General features: G+C 38.2%; 1 protein-coding gene and 1 long non-coding RNA gene across 7 annotated transcripts in view; one reads left to right on the top strand and one right to left on the bottom strand.

Moving 5' to 3' along the window:
• COL5A1 (collagen type V alpha 1 chain) overlaps positions 1-24598 on the bottom strand; it is a 307559-nt gene that overhangs the window by 249493 nt on the left and 33468 nt on the right. The window lies entirely within an intron of this gene.
• LOC107652241 (uncharacterized) overlaps positions 1-24598 on the top strand; it is a 57842-nt gene that overhangs the window by 21273 nt on the left and 11971 nt on the right. For all 4 annotated transcript variants that reach the window (XR_008915364.1, XR_008915363.1, XR_008915361.1 and 1 more), the window contains exon 2: positions 24094-24155. This is a non-coding gene — a long non-coding RNA (uncharacterized LOC107652241). The remainder of the gene's footprint in view (positions 1-24093; positions 24156-24598) is intronic.

The following is a 24598-nucleotide window of genomic DNA, read 5'->3' as shown; positions in this document are numbered from 1 at the left end:
GGAGAAGTCCATTACGTTCGATTATACCACAGTGTATTAGTCTCTGTGTACAATGTTCTCCTGGTTCTGCTCCTCTCGCTCTGCATCACTTCCTGGAGGTTGTTCCAGTCTCCATGGAACTTCTCCACTTTATTATTCCTTTGAGCACAATAGTATTCCATCACCAACATATACCACAGTTTGTTCAGCCATTCCCCAATTGATGGGCATCCCCTCGTTTTCCAGTTTTGGGCCACCACAAAGAGCGCAGCTATGAATATTTTTGTACAAGTCTTTGTGTCCATTATCTCTTTGGGGTACAGACCCAGCAGTGCTATGGCTGGGTCAAAGGGTAGATATTCTTTTGTCGCCCTTTGGGCATAGTTCCAAATTGCCCTCCAAAATGGTTGGATCAGTTCACAACTCCACCAGCAATGAATTAATGTCCCTACTTTGCCACATCCCCTCCAGCATTCATTACTTTCCTTTGCTGTTATGTTAGCCAATCTGCTAGGTGTGAGGTGATACCTCAGAGTTGTTTTGATTTGCATCTCTCTGATTATAAGAGATGTAGAACACTTCTTCATGTGCTTGTTAATAGTTTTGATTTCTTTATCTGAGAACTGCCTATCCATTTCCCTTGCCCATTTATCAATTGGAGAATGGCTTGATTTTTTGTACAATTGATTTAGCTCATTATAAATATGAGTAATTAAACCTTTGTCAGAGGTTTCTATGAAGATTTTTTCCCAATTTGTTGTTTCCCTTCTGATTTTAGTTATATTGGTTTTGTTTGTACAAAAGCTTTTTAGTTTGATGTAGTCAAAATTATTTATTTTACATTTTGTGATTCTTTCTATATCTTGCTTGGTTTTAAAGCCTTTCCCCTCCCAAAGGTCTGACATGTATACTATTCTGTGTTTACCCAATTTACTTATGGTTTCCTTCTTTATGTTTAAGTCACTCACCCATTTTGAATTTATCTTGGTGTAGGGTGTGAGGTGTTGATCTATTCCTAGTCTCTCCCACACTGTCTTCCAATTTTCCCAGCAGTTTTTATCGAATAGTGGATTTTTGTCCCAAAAGCTGGGATCTTTGGGTTTATCGTATACTGTCTTGCTGAGGTCGTTTTCCCCCAGTCTATTCCACTGATCTTCCTTTCTGTTTCTTAGCCAGTACCAAATTGTTTTGATGACTGCTGCTTTGTAATATAGTTTTAGGTCAGGGACTGCAAGGCCCCCATCATATGTGTTTTTTTTCATTAATTCCCTGGATATCCTTGATCTTTTGTTCTTCCAAATGAACTTTGTTATGGTTTTTTCTAAATCAGTGAAGAAGTATTTTGGTAGTTCAATGGGTATGGCACTAAATAGATAAATAAGTTTGGGTAGGATGGTCATTTTTATTATATTGGCTCGTCCTATCCATGAGCAGTTAATGTTTTTCCAATTGTTCAAGTCTAGTTTTAGTTGTGTGGCGAGTGTTTTGTAGTTGTGTTCATATAGTTCCTGTGTTTGTCTTGGGAGATAGATTCCTAGGTATTTTATTTTGTCTAAGGTGATTTTGAATGGGATTTCTCTTTCTAGTTCTTGCTGCTGAGCTGTGTTGGAGATATATAGAAAAGCTGATGATTTATGTGGGTTTATTTTGTATCCTGCAACTTTGCTAAAGTTGTTGATTATTTCAATTAGCTTTTTGGTTGAATCTCTAGGATTCTTTAAGTAGACCATCATGTCATCCGCAAAGAGTGATAACTTGGTCTCCTCCTTGCCTATTCTGATACCTTCAATTTCTTTATCTTCTCTAATTGCTACTGCTAGTGTTTCTAGTACAATGTCAAATAGTAGAGGTGATAATGGGCATCCTTGTTTCACTCCTGATCTTATTGGGAATGCATCTAGTTTATCCCCATTGCAGATGATATTAGCTGTTGGTTTTAGATATATACTGTTTATTATTTTTAGGAATGACCCTTCTATTCCTATGCTTTCTAGTGTTTTTAATAGGAAAGGGTGTTGTATTTTATCAAAGGCTTTTTCTGCATCTATTGAGATAATCATGTGGTTCTTGCTAGTTTGCTTGTTGATGTGGTCAATTATGTGGATGGTTTTCCTAATGTTGAACCAGCCCTGCATCCCTGGTATGAATCCTACTTGATCATGGTGAATGATCCTTCTGATCACTTGCTGGAGTCTTTTTGCTAGTATCCTATTTAAAATTTTTGCATCTATATTCATTAGGGAGATTGGTCTATAATTTTCTTTCTCTGTTTTTGACCTGCCTGGTTTTGGAATCAGTACCATGTTTGTGTCGTAAAAAGAGTTTGGTAGAACTCCCTCTTTGCTTATTATGTCAAATAGTTTGTATAGTATTGGGGTCAACTGTTCTCTGAATGTTTGATAGAATTCACAGGTGAATCCATCAGGCCCTGGGGATTTTTTCTTAGGAAGTTCTTTGATGGCTTGATGGATTTCAATTTCTGATATGGGATTATTTAAGAATTCTATTTCCTCTTCTGTTAGTCTAGGCAGTTTGTATTTTTGTATATATTCATCCATTTCTCCTAAATTGGTGTATTTATTGCCATATAATTGGGCAAAGTAATTTCTAATGATTGCCTTAATTTCCTCCTCATTGGAGGTGCTGTCCCCCTTTTCATCTTTAATGCTGTGAATTTGCTTTTCTTCCTTCCTTTTTTTAATTAGATTGACCAGTACTTTGTCTATTTTGTTTGTTTTTTCAAAGTACCAGCTTCTTGTCTTATTTATTAAATCAATAGTTCTATCACTTTCGATTTTATTAATTTCTCCCTTAATTTTTAGGATTTCTAATTTGGTTTTCTGCTGGGGGTTTTTAATTTGATCGCTTTCGAGTTTTTTCAATTGCATTTCCAATTGATTGATCTCTGCTCTCCCTTGTTTGTTAATATGAGCTTTCAGGGATATGAATTTGCCTCTGATTACCGCTTTGGCTGCATCCCAAAAGGTTTGAAAGGATGTTTCGCCATTGTCATTTTCCTTGATGAAATTATTAATTGTTTCTATGATTTCTTCTTTAGCTAAACGGTTTTGGAGTATCATATTGTTTAATTTCCAATTGGTTTTAGATTTGGTTTTCCATGTACCATTACTAATCATTATTTTTATTGCCTTGTGATCTGAGAAGGCTGCATTCATTATTTCTGCTTTTTTGCATTTGTGTGCTATGTTTCTGTGACCTAATGTATGGTCAATTTTTGTGAATGTGCCATGTGGTGCTGAGAAGAAGGTGTATTCCTTTTTATCCCTATTTATTTTTCTCCATATGTCTATTAATTCTAATTTTTCTAAGATTTCATTCACTTCTTTTACCTCTTTCTTATTTATTTTTTGATTTGATTTATCTAAATTTGATAATGGTTGGTTTAAGTCTCCCACTAGTATGGTTTTATTGTCTATTTCTTCCTTCAATTCTCCTAGTTTCTCCATTAGAAATTTGGGTGCTATATTATTTGGTGCATACATGTTGATTAATGATATTTCCTCATTGTCTAGAGTCCCTTTTAACAAAATATAATTACCTTCCCTATCCCTTTTGATCAGGTCTATTTTTGCATTGGCTTTATCAGATATCATGATTACCACTCCTGCCTTCTTTCTATCAGTTGAGGCCCAGAAGGTCTTACTCCATCCTTTAATTCTGACCTTGTGGGTGTCAACCCGCCTCATGTGTGTTTCTTGAAGACAACATATGGTAGGGTTTTGGATTCTAATCCATTCTGCTATTCGTCTACGTTTTATGGGTGAGTTCATCCCATTCACGTTCAAAGTTATGATTGTCATTTGTGGACTCCCTGGCATTTTGATTGCCTTCCCTAATTCTAACCTTTTCTTCTTCGGCTCTACCTTTTAGTCCAGTGATTTACTTTGAATCAGTCCCCCTTGTCCCCTCCCTTGATGTTTCCCTTTTTAGTCCCTCCCTTTTTGTTCCCTCCCCCTCCCCCCTCTCTTTCCCTCCCTTTTTGTTCTCCCTCTCCCCCTCCCCCCCTTGGTTTTCCCTTCTCCTTACCCTTGTTGGGTAAGATAGAATTCAAGATCCCAATGGATCTGGATGTTTTTCCCTCTCAGAGTTGATTTCCCTGAGATTGAGGTTTAAGTAAACCCCCCCCCTCTCTTCCTCTCCTTCTTATAGGAGTTTTCTTCCCCTCCCCTTCCCCTGTGAATCTTTGTGTGAGAACCATTATTCTATTTGGTCTTTCTTTACCCCCTATTTATACATTACATTTTCCCCACATATTAGTATACATAGGTTGATATAAATGTAGTCCTTATAGAAGAGAATTTGAGTAAAAGAAGATAACATTTTTCCCCTTTCCTTAATATTTACCTTTTCAGGTATTCCTTGCTCTTTGATTTTCGGTATCAAACTTTCCACAGAGCTCTGGTCTTTTCTTTGCAAAAAGTTGGAAGTCTTCTATTTTGTTGAATGCCCATACTTTCCCTTGGAAGTATATAGTCAGTTTTGCTGGGTAGCTGATTCTTGGTTGGAGACCCAGCTCTCTGGCCTTTCTGAAGATCATGTTCCATGCCTTACGATCATTCAGAGTAGAACTTGCAAGGTCTTGGGTGACCCTGATTGGCATTCCTTTATATCTAAATTGTCTTTTTCTGGCTTCCTGTAGGATTTTTTCTTTTGTTTGATAGCTTTGGAATTTGGCAATTACATTCCTGGGAGTTGTCTTTTGGGGGTTTAGTGTAGAAGGTGTTCTGTGAGCTCTGTCAGTGGATGTATTGCCCCCTTGTTCTAGAATCTCTGGGCAATTTTCTTTGATTATATCTTGTATCACCATGTCCAGTTTGGTGTTTATTTCTGGCTTATCTGGGAGTCCAATTATTCTTAAATTATCCCTTCTCCCCCTATTTTCCAGATCTATCACCTTGTCGGTGAGATATTTTATGTTCTCTTCTAATTTCTTGGTATTTTGGCTTTGCTTTATTGATTCTTGCTCTTTTACACGATCATTGTCTTCCAGCTGCCTGATTCTGGCCTTTAAAGCCTGGTTTTCTTTTACAGTTTGGTCAAACTGGTTTTGTAGATGCGTGAATTTCTTTTGCATTATTTCCAACTTTTCCTCCCAGAAGGCTTCCATCTTTTTGGTCATTTCTGATTCAAATTCTTCATAGGTTTGTGGAGAGTTTCCATTTCCTTTGGAAGGTTTTGGAGCATTTTCTTTTATATTATCTTCTGTCTGCTCTGTATTTTGTATTTTGGCTCCATAGAATGTGTCCAAAGTCGCCCCTTTCTTCTTATTTTTCTTGGTATTTTGGGGCTTCTGTGGTTCTGTGGAGTTTGCCATTTCTGAATGTGGAGGATTAGTTTTTCTTGTCTCTTTCTGGTGTTCAGGGGCTTTAGTCCTGGGCAGATAGTTCTATGAGCTTTCCCTGGGTTAAACTGAATATGCCTCACTGGAACTGGAATGGAAGGGTCGGACCACGAGGCCACACTCTCCCCCTGGCTCGATTTCCGGAAGTTGCCTTCAGAATCGCTGGCCGTGAGGCTGTTTCGTCGGCCTGCGGGGGGATGGGCTGCCGCTTCCCCAAGCTCCGAGAGCACAGACTTTCACTGAGACTTGGATAGCAGGATCCAGCCCATGAGGCTGTCTTGCCCGCCCTGAGGGTTGCTGTTGTTTTGACCAGCTCTCTGCGGCGGAGGCCCCAGGCAGTAACTTTCACCCGGACCAACGGGCTCTCTGCAGCGGAAGCCCCAGGCAGTAACTTTCACCCGGACTGGGACTTGGGTAGAAGACCCTGAGGGTTGTTGTTCCTCAGACCCTGCTCTCTGAGCCCCGCGCGGCTGCCGCCGGGAGCCTTGGACTCTGCGCTCCTACCCCTGAGGTCCGAGTGATCTCGGGTTCTGGCTTTTAAGGGGAGCCGTACCTTTTGAACCGGGTCCAGGTCCAGGAGGAGGGTTCCCAGGGTCTGTGCTGTTGATCGTTTTGAATTTCGGCGCCTTAGGAGCTTCTAGTTTGAGATCGGTCGGGAAGGGTTTTCCGGAGATCTGAACTTCAGCTTTCTCTAAGCCGCCATCTTAACCGGAAGTCTCCCACTCACTTATACTTTAAAAACCTAAACACTTTAAAAATATGATAAACATTATCTAAAACCAAAAGGTACTATTTTATGTAATGGGAAAACACTAGAAACTTTCCCAGGAAAGTAGGGAAGTAAAGAATGGATCTTCCTTTCCTCAGAAGTCACAGGACATATGCCCAGCATGCCTTTGACCCTGTCATATTGTCTTTATCTCAGTTTTTCTGAGCCACTGGCTATTAATATACAAATCCTCTTCCCCATCCCTGACTTTCTTCTCTCTTACTCTCATCCAATATAATCCTGTTCCTGAAATGCCCCATTCATGATCTGCTCAATCCTTCCATTTTGTCTCTGGAATACCGACTCTAATTCATAAATGTCCAGTATTTTAAACTTTCTGTTCTCACTTTTACAGGTAGTTGAGTAGCACAGTTGAGAGCACTGGAATCAGGAAGACCTTTATTCTAATCTGGCTTTTTGCACTTAATACCTGGATAGCCATAGGCAAGTAGCTTCATCTTTTCCTGCCTCAGTTTCCTCATCTGTAAAGTGGAGATAATAATAGCACCTTATCCCTTTGGGTTGTCATGATGATAAAATCAGACAATATGTAATTGTAATGCACATTTCAAACTTTAAAGCTCTATATAAATGTTAGCTATTAATTTGCTGACCTTTGTATACATTTCCTTTGTTATTTGGAATTCCAAGAAATGTATTTCCCCTTCCCCATAAAACCTGAATAATAAATAAGGGAGATGATATGATACTAATTTGTGACTGCTCACCATCACCTACAGGGATGGAGAGAGGTTGAGAATTTTGATGGACCACCTCTCAATAAACTATTTCCCAATTACAAATGTCTAGATATATCCAAGGGAGGGGTTGAATAATGAGCTCCCAAAATTGTATTTATGGATCTGCCCCAGGGAACTTTGAGGTCTTTGATTTAGAGAAAGGCATTTGATCATATTAATTTGTCCTCACCAGTCAATTAATAAATTAATTTAATACCCAGAATCACTACCTCTGAGAATTTTGATCATCACTATATATGTATATATAAATATTTATATAAGTATGTATATATATTTATATAAGTATGTATATATATTTATATACAAGTATAAATATAAATATATATATATTTGTTTAATGATGCCCTCTCTAGTGGAGGGGAAGGAAAATTTTAAATCAAGAAAAAAATTAAAAGCATTAATTAAGAAAAGAAAAAATCTAGGTCACTTTCTGACCTACTCATCTCACATTATTCAGATATTTTCTCCAACTATCTCCTTCTTCAAAAATTATCTACTATGAAAAAATGGGTCTTCCCTTTATTAAGGAAAACCCTCTACATTGATCTCTGATTCTATCCCCTCTCATTTTCTCCAGCAGATTGTTCCTACTATCATCCAAACTTTTTCTCTTATCCTTCCTTGCCACCTACAAACAATGTCTCTCCCATCTTAAAAACAAAAATGTAATAGTAGTTATTGTCTGAGATTTCTCTTTCTCCTTGATCATTTGTTCATTAACACGTATTTATTAAGCACTTCTTCTCAGGCACTGTGCTAAATATTGGAGATATAAAGAAATACAAATATTTGGTTCCTGTCCTCAAGAAGCCCATATTGTAATGGAAGGGGGCAGGTCATATACAAACTACTATGTGCACATAAAATATAGAAAGAGCAGCTAAAGTGTAATGAGGGGGTAAAAGAGACATTTAAAAGCTCCCTTGAAGAAAGTTCGATTTAGGCAGAGTCTTGAAGGAAATCAGGAAAGTCAAGGAGTAGAAGTTGGAAGAATATTCCAGGCATAGAAGACAGCTAAAGAAAGACACAAAGTCAGGAGCTGAAATGTTGTGAGGAACAGCAAGAAGATCAGTATCACTGGGCAGTAGAGCATGAGAGAGAGAGAGTAATATATAAGAAACCTGGAAATCCAGGAAGTGGCAAGGTTATGAAGGGCTTTAAGAGACAGATAGAGGATTTACTTATTTTATCCTAAAGGTAACAGGGAACCACTGGAGTTTACCAAGGAGGAGAATGAGATGGTCAGATCTACACTTCGTGAAAATTACTATGGAAGATGGATTGATTGCATTGGGGAGAGATTAAAGGTAGTGAGAACAACCACATGAAAGAACGCTCCAAATAACTGATAATGAGGAAAATATAAATCAGAACATAGACAATGTAAAAAAAAGATAGCAATAAAAAAATTTAAGTGGTCTATCTACCCTTCCTCTTTTTTTTGCATCTGCTGCTCTGCCCAATTTCAACTGCACAGAACAAGATATTTCTCCCAGGATAAAATCATCATTTCTAAGCTAAGAACCAGGCTGCTAATTCAAGTCTTGATTAATAATGCCTCCTTCTGCCTTTTCTCTACTCTCTGATGAAGGGCAGGGTACCAAACTCTCTCCAGTGCCCTCTTTTATAGAGGGCAGAAATGGACTTGACTACACTACTTTGCACCTGCTGCCCTTCCTAGTTTCAGCTCCACAGAAGATGTTCCTGTGCTGGGCATCTCATCTCCCACTTCCTGACCTCCATCACTATATCTACCTGCCCTTTTCCTACCTTCTTTTGTAAACTCCTTGATACTGTCTCTCCTTTCGTATCTCAATTAATTACAACTGTAGACAATTAATTACAATTGTAGCACAGTGCCTGGCACTTGTAGGCATTTAATAAGTATTCATTTAATTAAATTTAATAAATTTATTGAATAGAAAAAAGGGGGAAAGGGAGAGGTGACAGGAATGATAGATATAGGCCAACTCTCATGCTAAGATGAACTTAAACCCTATACATTTCATCCTGTGATTCTACCTTCTTCTTCAAATAGATTAATATGTCAGCAGTCAAACAAGGTTGCCATTGAATATCTATATACAAGCATCAACAAATACTCACTAAATGATACCTGAATATGTGATGTCACTTTTCAATTTGTACAAGGTTACCTGGAGTTTCTACAGTAGTAAGTCTTTTTTAATTATTTTCCCACCACCCCCAGGCCTTAAATAAGAAAGTCTCCTTTGGTCGCTAATGCCTTCTGTTTTTCTAAAGCAGCAGTTCTCAAAATGTGATCATCTAAAAATAGTTCTGCAAGGTCAAAACTATTTTCATAATAAAATTGACACTTTCTTTTCAAATGTGGTAAATATGTAATTCTACATAAGTTCTTTAGGGAGTCTTCAATAATTTTTAAGACTCTAAAGGTGTCCTGAGACCAAAAGATTTGAGAACCATTTCCCTAAAAGTAGAGAATTCAAGAAGGCCATTTATCTGTCTCTTCAGGAGATGTAGAAGCTAGAGGTCTCACACATCAGTCGTCTACCATGAGCAGTAGAACATTTGTTAGATTAATGTTAATATCCCAATTCTACCTCAGTCTAGTTTCATACAATGGGCAAATCACTTTTCTCTAATGCCTCAGCTTTGTCCTACTTACTATGAGATATTTGGATTAGATTAGATGCATATTCATGTTCCTGCTAGCTTTAACATTCTAGGAGCTAAAAGCTAGACACACTCCTCTGACCTGGGACTTCTATACACCCAAATGAAATAATGCTGTAAGAAAAGTAATCATGCTTTCATAAATTTTGCCCTGTCCCCTCTCCAGAAGTAAAATCAAAGGCAAGACTCAATGTTTGGTCCAACCTAGGAAGGCAGTTTTAATTTTGTTTTAATTTTTTTTATCTTGGAATAGAAAAGTATTTCTTAAAATTTGTAGCCAGTAGTCCCATGAAAGCAGAGTGAATCTAGAGTCAGAAATCCTTAGGTCAAATCCTAGCTATGCCATTTAAAAACTGATTTAACTCTAAAAACGTCATTTAATCTCCCTGGGCCTTAGTTTTCTAATCTGTGAAAAGAAGACATTTGTCTAAATAACATGTCAAATTTCTTCCAACTCTAAATTTATTCTCCTCTGGTCACTTTGTAACTAACAAGAAAGGACAAATATTCAACTGGAGAATTACCGCCAGCATTCCCAATCAACAAGATAACTTCCTAATACCTAGCTATGTGCTCTGAAGATGAATGCTTCTGGAATTCATAGATCATAGACTTTGGAGTTAGGAAGGACCTTAGTGGGCATCTCCTCCAACTCATAATGAAAAGAAGGTCCTGCTATAACATGCAAGTCATCCAGTCTCAATTTGAAGACCATCATGTAGAAGGAACCTCTCCATTGCCTCCAGAGGCAATCTGCTCCCCTTTTAGATAGCTATAATGAAAATGGTTAGGAATTTTTCCTGACATCAAGTTTAGCTTTCTCTCTTTGCATCTTATGCCAATTGTTCCTGATTTCGCCCCAGGGAAATTCAAAGAAGTCAAATACTTCTTCGACTTGGCAGCCTTTCAAATGTCTGAACACAGCTATCACATCCTCCTTCTCTTCCCTGTCCTTCTCTTCTCCAGAATAAATATCCCTTGGTCCTTGAAATGATCCTCCTAGGGCATAAAATTAAAGGTCTTCATCCTCCTGGTTTCTCTCCCCTTTTAAATCTTTGAGCCCAGAACTGAATACAGTACTCCAGGTAGGGTGTATCAAGGGTAAGATATTCCTAGAAGCCATGTCTCTCAATGTAACCCAAGAAGATAGTTCCTTTGGTCATCACATCACACTGCTGACTCTTCCTGAGTATGCAATCCACTAAGGACCCCAAATCTTTTTCAGACAAACTTCTTTCTAATTATGATACACCACTATGTTCTTGGAAGATGATACTTTGAAAATCCAATAGGTTCTTGGTTTGGTTTGGTTTGATTTGATTTTTCCCCACAGCTATTAGTAAATGAGGTTATGCTTATTCTTAGAAAAATGTCTGAATTTGACAGGTTGGGGAATTTCACACCAGGGAAGCAAATCAAATCAAATCAACAGTTATGGCCTTTAGTCATGAAGTTCTTCCTAACTGGCATTAATATTTCCTATAATTTGAATATCTGTGTGAGAATAAAATAAAAACACAACAAAAAGCTCCTAGGGGAAAATAAAAATTTAGATAAGATGCAATCATTGCCTCAAGGAATTTACATTCTAGGAGGCATAAAAAGTTCGGTGAAAATGGAATTTCAGATGGTTTGACCAATTCAAGAAGTGGCTAGGGAATGAAACTGATTTTAATACTATTACTAAATCTTACACTGTTGGCCATCTTAAAGAAAATGAAAGTATGAAATAAAATTTGTTTGCATTGCTTGTTGTGGCTGAAAGAAATTCTGATCAAGCAATACCCCTAGAGATATAACCAAATGTATAAGTTCACTGATCTAGAAGGTAGCCAAGCTGCCCATGGAGTACAGACATTTGGATCATCATATTTTTGCGTTGTGTTCTCTTTATTTGGCACTGAAATAATTTTATTTAATTGTGCGATTCAAACAAGAGAACACCACCGGAGGTCACTCTGACCTTTAAAGGAATATTATGCATGGCCTCCCACAGGGCCAGAAGGCATTTTCAATTGCGATGGTGATCCAAGTATTCAGAACATTCTATTAGCCATGACTCAAGATGGTCGGCATAGACACAAAACAACACATAATTATACAATGACTTGGCAGGGCCTGCCCCCTCCCACCCCCCCCCCCCCCCACAAAAAATGCACTAAAAACAAAGAGGCAGATCAAATGTCAAGAAATTCCAAGAAAAAAAGAACTTAATGATTACAGAATAGTGCTAAGGTCAACAAAGTCATGGCTTTGATCCTTGTGTGAGTCAAATTAACTTTATTCTGTTTTATAGCAATGGACTATATCCATAACCCTGATAACTAATCACTAAACCTATTTGTGCCTGAGATGCCACCAGTTCCAGTTCCAAGTGACATGAAGCACAGTTCCCAGGCTAAAGGCTGAGGTTGGGCAGGGAGAGGTAGAAAAGGAAATAGACCATTTGGCAGCTTCCTACTTTAACTAATTCTTCTTGCAAACAAGCGCTAAGCTCTGATGTTTCTAAGCTCCAAAAGTATCAGACCTCTCTGAATCAGCACCCTAGGGAAAAAGCTCACTCACCTCACTCTAGTTCATTCTCTAGTTATCCCAAAAAAAGAAACATCATCAGACTCATAGGAGATTGGTTAACTCAAAGTAGGTCACTCCCATAACTAAAATTTAAAAACACACACACACACACAATATTTACTAATCAGCTATTTTGTCTTCAATATTCCAATATTGCTATTGCCTTTCCCTCACCACAACAAACCCTAGAAAGAATGCAGTAAAAATATTAGTCTACTCAACTTAGAAATAAGAAAACCTAGGTCAAGAGAGGTGAAGTGACTTATCCACTGTCACAAATGGCCGAATTGGGATACAATTCATTTTTCCTGAACTCAACCATGTAGTTTTGCTGCATATAATTTTTGTGACCTTGAGCAGTCACTTAACTACTCTCTAGATTTCATTTTCCACCACTCCAAAATGATGGTGTTGGACTAAGTGATCTCTTATGCTATCGCCTACATCAAAATTCTATGAACCTAAGAATCTAAGAATCAAAACTCCTATCTTTAAGGAGTTTCAAGCCTAGCTGGGAAGAAGAGACAAAACTAATATGTGAAACCAGTTACAAGCTGCTAAATGATATGGCACTGACTTCTACTAAAGTAGAGTCTAGAGAAGGAATCTGAATGGCCTGGAACAAGTAAAAGGCTTATCTTTAACTCTGGAGGAGATCTGCCTTCCTTTGTTCTATCTTGGTTGAGTACAATAAATACTTCAAGAGAATCAAAGCCAAGACCTATGAGACAATATTCTTATATATTCAGATAAAAATTAGTCTTTTACCTGATCCTTAACATAGATAGGTCTCATACCATCTGCATGACACATGTTGCATATAGGAAGAAAATCTCAGTGATAAAGTGAATTCAACTTAGACTTGGTTTTATATTCAACATAGGGAACCAATGGAAATAAAAGGCAGTAAAGCCATCACTATTCCTTCCCTTGCTCAACAAAAGGGCACTGAAACCCTTTTAGGAAAAAAGGCCCTATACTCATTCTTATATGACAGAATGAGCATTGAATATTGCATCAGGAAACGAATTCGAATCTAGGCATTGCCATTTATTGGCTGTGTGCCTTTCTGGAGTGAGGAAATTCTGGGGGCCAATCACACGGCACAAACTGTCCGATGTTGGATAATCTGCCTAAACTTTTTTCTCTTTGTTACAAGAGATTGCTCTCTCAGAGGGACAGATATATATGATATACTGGAATATACAGCATGATATACCGGGAAATACTGAATGATGTAGAATAACAACAAAATCAAAACAAAAGAAATCTCTGCATCATCAATTTCTTCATCTGTTAAGTATGGATTTTTGCACTACCTACCTAGCTAGGTTTGTATGAGGAAAATACTGTAAACCTTAAAGCACAATATAATATAATAGTGAAGTGTTTTATGAGTATTATTTCCATGTTGGAGACTAAGGCATAGATATTTTTACTGATTTACTCAATGCCACATAGCCCAGGCATGGCCGAGATGTAATAAGAATTAATAATAACTGTTTCCACACTCAAGCCCATAGCAAATATTCATGAAGGATTCATTCAACCTTATTGAATTTCCTGTAAGTGGTGCCTCGAATCAATTTCATTCCTCACTTCAGGAATATCATGGCCCTTCCCTAAACCCTCCTTTCTCTGTCTACCACTTTTCACCTATGTCTATAGATGGCCTCCACGTCCTTGTTTCTGCACTATCCTCTGATCTACTCTCCTGCATCTCCCCTCTAAACCTCATTATATCACCTTTTCCAAGCTCCTTGACTATGCTTCCTTAAATGGATCTATAATCTCACTGGTACTTTCTTTCAACACAAATCACACCCCATCCACACCTCCTCCTGAGCCATTCTAGAACAATTTGTTTCATAAATCTCATGGAATGGATCTACCCAGTATAATGGAGGAAGCAAATGGCTTCTGTAGAAGAATGGTAATTCCCTTATTTGTGAATTATAGTTCCATTTGGCCCTAACTTCCTGCTGAAGGGATTCTGCTTTACTTAGTTAAATTAAAATAACTGGGAGATTTCTCTAGGAGAAATTTTACACCATGAGATTTAGATTCAGGAAACTGATGTCCCAGCAGCAATGAGTAAGGCACAAGATCTTAGCTAAACAGTTAATCTGGGGCACAAAAGGCCAAATAGAACTGAGATCCATAAATTATACTGTTCTCCTTACAAAACAAAATTATTTTATATAATAATAACAGTAAAACTAACATTTAATAATAATAATTGTAACTAGTTGACACAATGGATAGAGTTCTGAGTCTAAGGTCAAGAAGTCCTGAGTTTAAATCCAGTCGCAGATACTTATTAGCTATATGATTCTGGGCAGGTCACTTAAACCAGTTTGGCTTAGATTCTTCATTTGTAAAATGAGCTGGAAAAGGAAATGGCAAACCATTATTTCCAGTATCTTTGCCAAGAAAATCCCAAAAGGGGTCATGAAGAGTCAGCCATGCCTGAAACAACTGAACAACAACAACAACAATAATAATAATAACAGCTACCATTTATATAGTGTTTGTTATGTGCCAGGAACTATGTAAGTGCTTTACAATTATTAGCTCATTTGACTCTCATAACAATCCTGGGGGTGGGGTTAGATGCTATCATTAGCCCCATTTCACATATGAAGAAGTTGAAGCAAATAGAGAATACGTGATCAATACCAGCTAGTAACTACCTGAGATTGGATTTGAACTCAAGTCTTCCTGACTCAAGGCCCAGTACTCTATCCACTGTGCCACTAGGTACCTGCATAGATTTTGTTTGTAGAAGAATGTAAACTTCTAGAGGCCTGGGTTGGCTTTGTATTTGTACTTCTCCAGCACCTGGCACTGTGCCGTGTACACAGTAGGAATTTAATCAGTGCATGAGCACTTGAATTTATAGTTACTCTTTCATTGCTATGTAGAGAACACAGCATTTAGCTTTTAACTAGGTAATTTGCACTTAGGATTCTGAATACTTTGACATACAATAGAATAAATAATGTCACAGGAATCAGAGGACCTGGATTCAAGTCCTGTTCCTGCTATTTACTAGCTCAGTTACCTTGAACAAGTTACTTTATTTATTTATTCATATTTATTCATCTAGGCTTAAGTTTCATTATCTATAAACTGAGGGTGTTGGATCAGATGACCTCTGAGTTCCCTTCTAGATATAAATCTTCACTTAATCTATTTTATATCTGATGATTTTTTATATTAGGGACTTTTACTACATTTCCTTTACTTATCCACCCCAGCTCTAGTAAGTGTTAAAAATCACTGTTGTCACCAAAACATCCTTTTAAAAATAGGCAGACTGTCTATCATATGTTCCTACAGAAAAGAAATCTGTACTGAAATAATTAGCCTAATGAAAACCAGCCCCTCTATTGGTCCTTCCCCTTAAAATTGAACAAATTTAAGAATATGCTTTCAAGGGTGCCTAAAAGTTAAAATTCAAACGTCACCCAGCAGAATGTTTTCCATGGGTCATCTTACAAGTCATGCAAGCCAACTTCTCACTTGATCAAAGCCAGAAGTCTCCATTCCTAAGATGTAGTCACACACGAACATGTGTGGGACCACAGAAGTAGCATCAGACCCAAGGACAAAGTTGTTCCCCCAATCAAAACCTGTTTCTCACAAAGCTAAAGCCTTAATTAAAATGTCCTTCCAGAAATATTCAGTGGAACCATGGTTGAACCAAGACTGGCCCAGGCCACATATCTGGGGGATTATTCATTCTCAAATAAAAGGCATTTGTTTTAAATAAAGAAGCACATTTTGGCAGAGAGTGGCCAGCTGATGGCCAATGATGGCTTTCCCCCTTTTTGCAGCATTTTTTCCTAAGCTCCAGTGAACACAAGGACATCTAAACCTGATGTTTCAGGCTTCCTCCAAGGGACAGTCCTCCAATGGGAAGAAGTTGTGATAGAGTGAAAAGAACACTGGAATTAAAAAGTCAGAAGGTTTGGGTACAAGTCCAGCCTTGGTTATGGATAAACTAGATGATAAAGGGCAATTTATTCTTCCTCTGAGCCTCAGTTTCTTCAATTCATCTATAAAGTAGGAATAATAACACTTGTACTGGATGCCTCACGGGATTATTATGAGTGATTTACTTTGTTACCTGTAAGATGCAATATATAAAAGTAATTTGTATTTATTATTACAAAATAGAGGACTGGATAAAAAGTGTGTGTGTGTGTGTGTGTGTGTGTGTGTGTGTATGTGTGTGTGTGTGTGTGTGTGTTTTCCAACTCAGTAATAAAAAAAAAAAATTTCCCCGCTAGGAAATAGACACTCTGTGACCACTTAAAGAGGTATCCATGCTACCAAAATAAGGATCCTTGAAACATTATAGAAATTATTATTTGGACACAATGTAATATCACTGGTAGAGACCAGAAAAGAAAGAGAACTTTATCCTCTTTGAAGAAAAGGCATTTTTGTGAAGCAAAAACTATGTTCCTTAGAGCTGTTTTTGTTCACAAGCTGGGTACCCTTTTTTTGGAGAGGAGGAGCATGACTAGCATGACATCTATATCTATAGCTAAACATCTAGCATGAAAGGGAGCCTCAGTTTCCCAAATCTAAGGGTAACCTTGATCACATCATCACACACCATTATTCCCTGCACCTGAAAAGTCTACATTTCTTTTCATCACCTTTCCAATACCTTCAATCAAAGATCTTGCTCTGTCCTGTCCACTTGCTCCCTGGCTACTCCATTCCTATCTCCTTGCCAAGAACTTTTAGACCACACTATTTACTGTTTAGTTATAATGTGCTTTTTATCATCTACTTTGTAAAAAAACACTTACCTCCTGTCTTAGAATCAATAGGTTCCAAGGCAGAAGAGCAGTAAAAGCTAGGCAATGGGGATTAAGTGACTTACCCAGGGCCATACAGCTAGGAAGTGTCTGAGGTCAGATTTGATCTCTCAACTTGAGATTCTGTGAGTGAGAGATTTGGTTGCTATAGAGGAGCTAGAAGACATGAGAGATAGGATTTTAAATGGCTATTTTGATGGGGAAAAGACATATCCCTAGCCTGATTTGGGTGCCACCATCGAGAAAAACAAGAAATATTCTCTAACATAGAAGAGACAATATTTTGGCAGTAGGGAAGAAACCAGCTGGAAGATTAGTTCTGAGTCACTCCTGTTTTTAGTTTTATATTCAGGCAGTGAGATGGAGAGGTTTGAGCATCTTCTCCCAAAGGTACATTGAAGGCCATCTCTCCCCAGGGTACTGATGAGTCACTTCCATCTGCACAAGCCATTTACAATTAAATTTCTCTACTGCTTTTAACTTTCTAAAGTGTTTTTTTTTTCCTCAATGATCTCATTTCATTTTATCTTTACAATGACTGTGAGGAAAGTAGAATAAGTAATCAGTTCTACCAACAAGAATTTTCTGAACACCAACTATGTGTGGACCCCCATATTTCTCACTGTTGAAAGGCAAAATTTATATATGGCACACTAAGAAACTCAGTTTTCTCATTTGCAAAATAGGGATAATTATACTTGTATTACATACCTCAAAGGGCTATTATGAAAAAAGAGCTTTATAAATGACATAATATTTTAGAAGTGTGGGATATTCTTGGGAGAGACCAGATTTTGACACACATATAATGGAGAATAGAATAACAGAAATGCTGACTATATTGGATGCCAAAGGTATTGTCATTTGACAAATGACAGAAAACCAAGGCCTATAAACCTCTCTAGGCCACTGTTTACTCGTCTGGAAAATGAGGAAATTACACTAGATGGATCCAGAAAAGTCAAAAGACTTGTCCAAGGTCACACAAGTAGTAGGTTATAGGACTAAGATTACAATACAGGTTCTCTGACACCAAATCCAGTGCTTTTTGCCCCTTGTAGGACAACCTAATAACAAGATTCCAGAAGCATAGAATTCCTGCATCTCAGAGTTGGAAATGACCTTAGAGATCCTCTAGTGTAACCACACCCTTTGATATTCTACTAACTAAATATCTGGGGATAAAGTTCAAGCTGGACTTGCTTTACACGACATGCTACTTAAAAGAACACTGAGTTGCAACAGCATAACATGAATGGTCATTCTTGGCTCAAAAGTCACAAGAGCAAAGAGCTTGGACTTCTCTGAAGGAATGAGCACAAACATACATATAATAATAAATTACCATTATATAGTGTGTTAAAGTTTAAAAAGTACTTTACATAAAGATATCTTGTTTGATCCTTGCTGCAATCCTGAGAGGTAAGTGCTATTATTATTTCTGTTTTGCAGACAACAAAACTAAGGCTTAGAGAGGCTATGCCCAGTTATTGTCCAAGATCATTGAGCTAACAGATATTAGAGGCAAGCTGTTAATCCAGGTTTCTTCCCTGGTACTACTCCATGGTACATATTCAGTGCTAGAACTGAGCTCAAGAAGACTGAGGTTCAAATCCTGCCTCAGACATAAACTACCTGTGTGCTACTAGCTAAGTCATTTATTCTCTCTTGAACTCAGTTCTTTCCCTGCAAAATGAAGGTGTTGAACTAGATGGTCTCTAAGTTTCCTTCCAGTTTCAAATCTTTGATCCTATGAACCTGTGTTCATGAATAGGTATATGAAATATGTGTAAAGTATACACACATATGTATATATGTACTTCTGTGTGAAGATGCAATATTTCAAAAGTTTTAGTGCATTTAAGTTATTAAAAACTTTGAACTATAACATGTCCATATGCATATATGGAGGGAGATGGACAGAAAAGTGTAATAGTTAAAGGAATCATAGAGTATTGAAGAAGGACAGAGGATATGGAAGGTTTTATAACAGGGAATAGAGGAATAGAAGGGATAGAGGGAATGTGGCTTCAGGTGAAGTAAAAGGAGAGAGATACCCCTGCTGAGAGAATATCTTTGAAAATTGGGGTTCCCAGAAATGGGCCAACTATGATAGCCTGAGGGGATGTCTTCTCTATTGATTGATGTTGAAGATACCCCAGAGCAGGTAAGCACAGACCCCTCCTGAGGGACAAGCCAACCCCCAGAGTAAAGTCACCTGGCAGGTGTCCAATAAGGACCTTTTATGGTTGAATGGCTGTCCTTAGGTTCTGCTCCCTCTATGTCCCCTGAAATGATAGTCCTCTTATCTGAATGCAGGTTATTTAACTCAAGATGAATTTAATAACAAGTTTGGGTTGGGAGGTATTAGGGAAGAAGGAGCCTAGATTTCCCTATATTGGGTTTGAGTTTCTCTCAGTTTTTGAGCCTCAGGCTTGTGGAGGGTTTCTTTTATTCCGGTCTATGCTAATCTATGCTAGTTTTCTTAAGTTCAAAGTCTTTAGCAGTAGACAGCAAAAGGAAGGAAAGGTTCTGATGTTCAGATCTGGTTGGGCCTGTCTCTTTGGGCTGAAGCCCTAAAGACTGGCCTTACAGTTCAAACCACTCCCCTTAAATCCTTTTGTTCGATGACGATCACAGGAATCCAGGTAGAGTACACAGTTGGGAAAGACCCAGGAATAGAGATACTTCTATCCCAATACAGGGAGAGAGCACTCCTTCTGATCTGAGGGCCAGGAGAGTGTCAGGAGACCAACTGTCACTCTTCAAGTCCCCCTCCCCCACTAACTGTCATTCTGTCAACATCTCTCTAACATTCCAACTGCTGTTTGTTCCACCCGAGTGGCAGAACGTCCAAAACTTGTTCAGTTTTCCTTTCCACAATAGATAGACTGATAGACAGAGTGATTATAAAAATAGATGGGTTGGTAGGTAGATAGAAAGACTGAGATCATATAGACAGATGATAGGTAGGCATATAGATGATAAAGACAGAGATGATGGAGAAAAATGTGAGATATACAGACAGATAGATAGAGAAAGGTAGGTAGGTAGATAGATAGATAGATAGATAGATAGATAGATAGATAGATAGATAGATAGATAGATAGATAGATACAGATAGATAAATAGATGAAGTAGATAGAAGCAAAGTTCTTTTTGAGATTCTCTGAAAGTCTTACAGGGAAGTTCACCTTACAACCTTCATTCTGACCTGGTATAGTCAGTAACCATGTCAAATAAAAAGTAACCTAGTCATGCCCAAACCCATGACAGTGAAATGAAATCTAACTCCAGACCTTGGGGAAGGAGTTCAACTCCTCTCAAAAGCCCTCTTCTCTCATCCTTAAACTGCATTCACAAAAGGATTAACACCATTCCATGCCCAGGCCAAATACTCAAGGCAAGCTTATTCCATGCCTTTAGGCTAAGGAAGTTTCTGGGACCAGTTATCTGGGACTGGGCAATAAACAGAGATTAAAGTCTGTCCACAAAAGCAGCCTCCCTCCCTATAGTTGGCACTATAAATTTTTAATCAAATCTTTACTGTGTGCTGCTGTACTTGGTAAAGACTTTGGTTATCCAGAAACACACACACACACAGACACACACACACACACACACACACACACACACACATTTTCCAGCTTTTCTTTGTCAATTGTGGCATTTTTGCACCAAGGCCACCCAAATACTTGCAAAGACTCCTAATCACTGGAGTCATAAAGGATTCCATGTTCAAGGAAGAATAATCTCAAAGGCTTGGGACACATTGGGTGCTTTTTCTAGTGTGACCTTTGGCAAGTCACTTCTCTAAGTCTCCGTTTCCTCTTTGATAAAATGAAGGGCTTGGAGTATATGACCCCTAAATCCTTCCAGCTTTGGTTGTCTAAGAATGTATTGGACATTGGACCAACAGTATGGGAGGGAAAATTCAAAACATTCCAACTTCTAGCACCTAGAGATTTATGAGAGGCTAAACCAAAGGAGGATAGCCAATCAGTAGCATTAAGTGCCTGTTATATATCAGATACTGTGCTAAGTGTTGGCTATACAGAAAGAAGAAAGAGTCCTTGTCCTCAGGAAGTTCAAAGTCTAATGGGGGAGACAAAATGAAAACAAATATATATAAACAAGCTATAAACAGGATGAATAGAGAATAATCAACATAGAGAAAGTGTTAGAATTAAGAGAGGTAGGGAAAGGCTTCCTGTAGGTGGGATTTTAGCCAGATTGTAGGGGAGGCGGAGAAACCAAGAAGAGACAGGGATGAAGAAGGAAAGGGCTCCAAGCAGGAAGGATAGCCAAACAAAAGGCCCAGAACTGAGAGATGGAGTGTCTTGTTCATGGTTCAACAAGGAAGCCACTGTCACAGGACTGAAGAGCATGTGGGGTAAGGTGGGTATGGTGGGTAAGAAGACTGAAAAGATAGGTGGGGAGCAGATTATGAAGGGCTGTGAACTCCAAACAGAGGATTTAGTATTTGATTCTGGAAGTGACGGGAAGGCATTGAAGTTTATTGAAGAGGGAAGGGTTTGAAAGGGCTGACAAGGTCAGACCTACCTACCCCTTTAGGAAAATCACTTAGTTAACTGAATGGAGCATAAACTGGAGCAGGCAGGGACTTGTGGTAGACAGACCAGCCAGTAGTTCTCTCGAAATCTGGCCTTGCCAAAGGATTTCAGAGAAGTTCAGGCCTGTCTTTTTGGCTGCTTTTCCTCAGTTGGCCCAAAGTGTCTTTATAGCTCTGTCATAGGCCCCTGCAATAGCCTAGGCATGAGTTGACAAAAGCCTGCACTAGAGTGGTAGCAAAATTAGAGGAAAGAAGGGGCTCCATTTAAGAGATGTTGCAAAGGTGCAATCAACAACCATTAGCAAAAGATTGAAGATGTTAGTCAGTGCCTTCAACAGTAATGGGAAAATTTGGAAAAGGGGAGGGTTTAGGAAGAAAGATAGTGCAGTTTTTGACATATTTAAGATTTAAAAAATTTTTAAGAGTTTTAAGAATTTAAGATTTCTACTAAACATCCAGATCAAGATGTTTTGATGATTCTAAGCTCCTATCCAAATCCTTGGGGGATGCTCAGCTATCAGTGATGAGTCCTCCCAAAAAATATAATCATTTGTGGTGCTTGGGCTCCTTACCAATCCATCCTTGCTGGAGTAGTGACAATGACAGACACTCTGTGTTATTAGTACGATACAGTGAATATAGAGGGACGAACCTAGAGTCAGAAGGACAGAAATGATCAACTCCCACCTCTTACCCTTACTAGCTCTAAGTCTAAGTTCCTTCACTTTTGGGCCTCAGTTTTTCTAACTACAAAACAAGGCTGGCCATGCCTATAGCATTCTCCTCAACGGGTTGTTGTTAAATTCATACGATGGGATGGTATTGTAAAAATGAGATCCTATGATACAGGTTTTGAAAAACTTAAAGAGTTGCCTAAAAGTAAATTAGGGTTACTCTTGGGAAGACCGATTCACCTGCTACAAAGGGATGTTATAGAATTATGAAGAGATGTATTTCTAACACCACCTATGAATTATGGAGAAGGAAAAAAGAAGAAAAAAAATTCTGAAATCCCCAATGCCTTGACCACTTTGGAAAAGTAACTCCTAAGAAACTTCTTCTTGATATCAAAATAAAGTCAACAGAATTAAGAAGGGAATTTGAAAAAATAATCAGGAAAAGAATGTCTGTTCCCTCTTCTTTTGGATAAATGTCAAACAATCAAATAAATAGTGTATTTCTTTTAGGCTCATTCATTTATTAAGAAGTAAGCATCATTCTTTCACTGATTTGTTACTTTATTCAAAAATGCATTTTTAGAAGTGTACAGAGCACCATATTAGATGCCAGGGGAGATGTAATTTTTTTTGACCAGATACAGTGTTTGCCTTTAATGAGTTTGCAATCTCATAGGTAGATGAGACACAAATATAGAACTATATGATATTACATAGTATCATACATCTAGGGCAAGACAGGACCTTAGAGATAAACTAATCCAAATTGAGGCCCTATCTTTGAGCTGCAGGTGGAATAATGGATTCAGACTAGGAAGACTTGAATTAAATTCCCATTTCTGATATTTACCAACTATGTGCTGAGGGACAAGAATATTTCACCTTTCTAGGCCTCAGATTCCTCACCTATAAAAGGGGATTAATGTCTTCTATAGTATCCTACTCAAGAATTGTTGTGAGGCATCAGTAAGAATGTATATAAAACATTTTGTAAACATTAGAGTGCTATGTAAATGTCCACTTATATTAGGCAACATGATAAGTGCATTAGTCAGAGCACAATGCTATGTAAGATCATTGGGCCATCATAAAGGGTGACATTTGAGTTGGTCTTAAAAGCATTGGTAGGAAATAAGAAAACAAAGAAAGGGAAGAAAGGCATTCCAGGTATAGAGATCAATATGAGCCAAGGTGGATAGGAAGGAAAATCAAATTTGTACTGAAGAAAAAGAAAATGATTCAGTTTTGCTAGAGATTACTTTCATAGATAAAAGATTAATAAATGGTGGTAATATTGTGGAGGGTTTTCAATATCCAGCAAAGATGTTTGAACTTTACTTAGGAGACAGTAGGAAACCTCTGAAAATTTTGATCAGAAGGACAAGATTAGGGGTCAGTTGAGCAGCTCAGTGGATTGAGAGCCAGACCTAGAGATAAGAGGTCCTAGGTTCGTTCATACCTAGATTCAGACACTTCCTAGCTGTGTGACCCTGGGCAAGTAATTTGACTCCCCTTGTCTAGCCCTTAACACTCTTCTGTCTTAGAACCAATTCATAGTAGTGATTTTAGGATAGAAGGTAAGGGTTTTAAAAAAAGAGAACAAGATTAGATCTGTGTCTAAGGAAATTTGTATTCATAGAATTATACATTCTAAATTTTTTCATTGGTTTTCTCTTGGCATCTTCCAAACAATCCAAATGAGTGTGGGTGAGTAAGGAATAACTGAATAAGGAAGTATCAAAAAGATAACAAAAGGTGGAAGAGCTGATAACCTAATCATTGGTTGGGTTCATGATCTACCAAGAAACTTTGCTATTCCAAGAAACTGTAAATGTAATTTCAAGGGATTTAAGTTTTAAGCTGGAAGGAATCTTGGAGATCATCTAATCCAAATTTTTTATGTTACAGATGAGAAAACTGAGAATCAGAAAGACTAAGTGACTAACCCGAGGTCATGTAGGTAGCAAGAGGTAAGTAAGATTGGGATTTAAACCATGGTTCCCTGATTCCAAATCCAGTCTTTTCTGTACCACCAAGTTGCTCCTAGCAACAAATTAGTACTTAAAGTGATAATAAATCCCATGACCAACTCCCTACTTATAAGAAATGTTTCTCTCCTCCTTTTCTGGTCCCCTCCTCTTTATACTTTCACATATTATGCTCGCTCTCTCTCTCTCTCTCTCTCTCTCTCTCTCTCTCTCTCTCTCTCTCTCTCTCTCTCTCTCTTTCTCACCCCTCCCTTCCCCCTCCATGCTTTAGAGTCTGGACAAAGTCAAACCAGTGGAGCTGAGGCACAGTGACCCCAGGGGAAGAGTCCAATTAGCTGTAGTTGTCCCTCCCTTCCAGAATGTTCTGCACTTTCTTTCACAAGTGATGACAGTGGTTTATAAAATGTGAAAGGCCTTTCTACCTG

The sequence above is a fragment of the Monodelphis domestica genome, chromosome 1, assembly GCF_027887165.1.
Source record: "Monodelphis domestica isolate mMonDom1 chromosome 1, mMonDom1.pri, whole genome shotgun sequence".
Classification (NCBI taxonomy): Eukaryota; Metazoa; Chordata; class Mammalia; order Didelphimorphia; family Didelphidae; genus Monodelphis; species Monodelphis domestica.
Note: the sequence above shows the minus strand (reverse complement) of the source record. Positions and strands in the feature narration are given on the sequence as shown.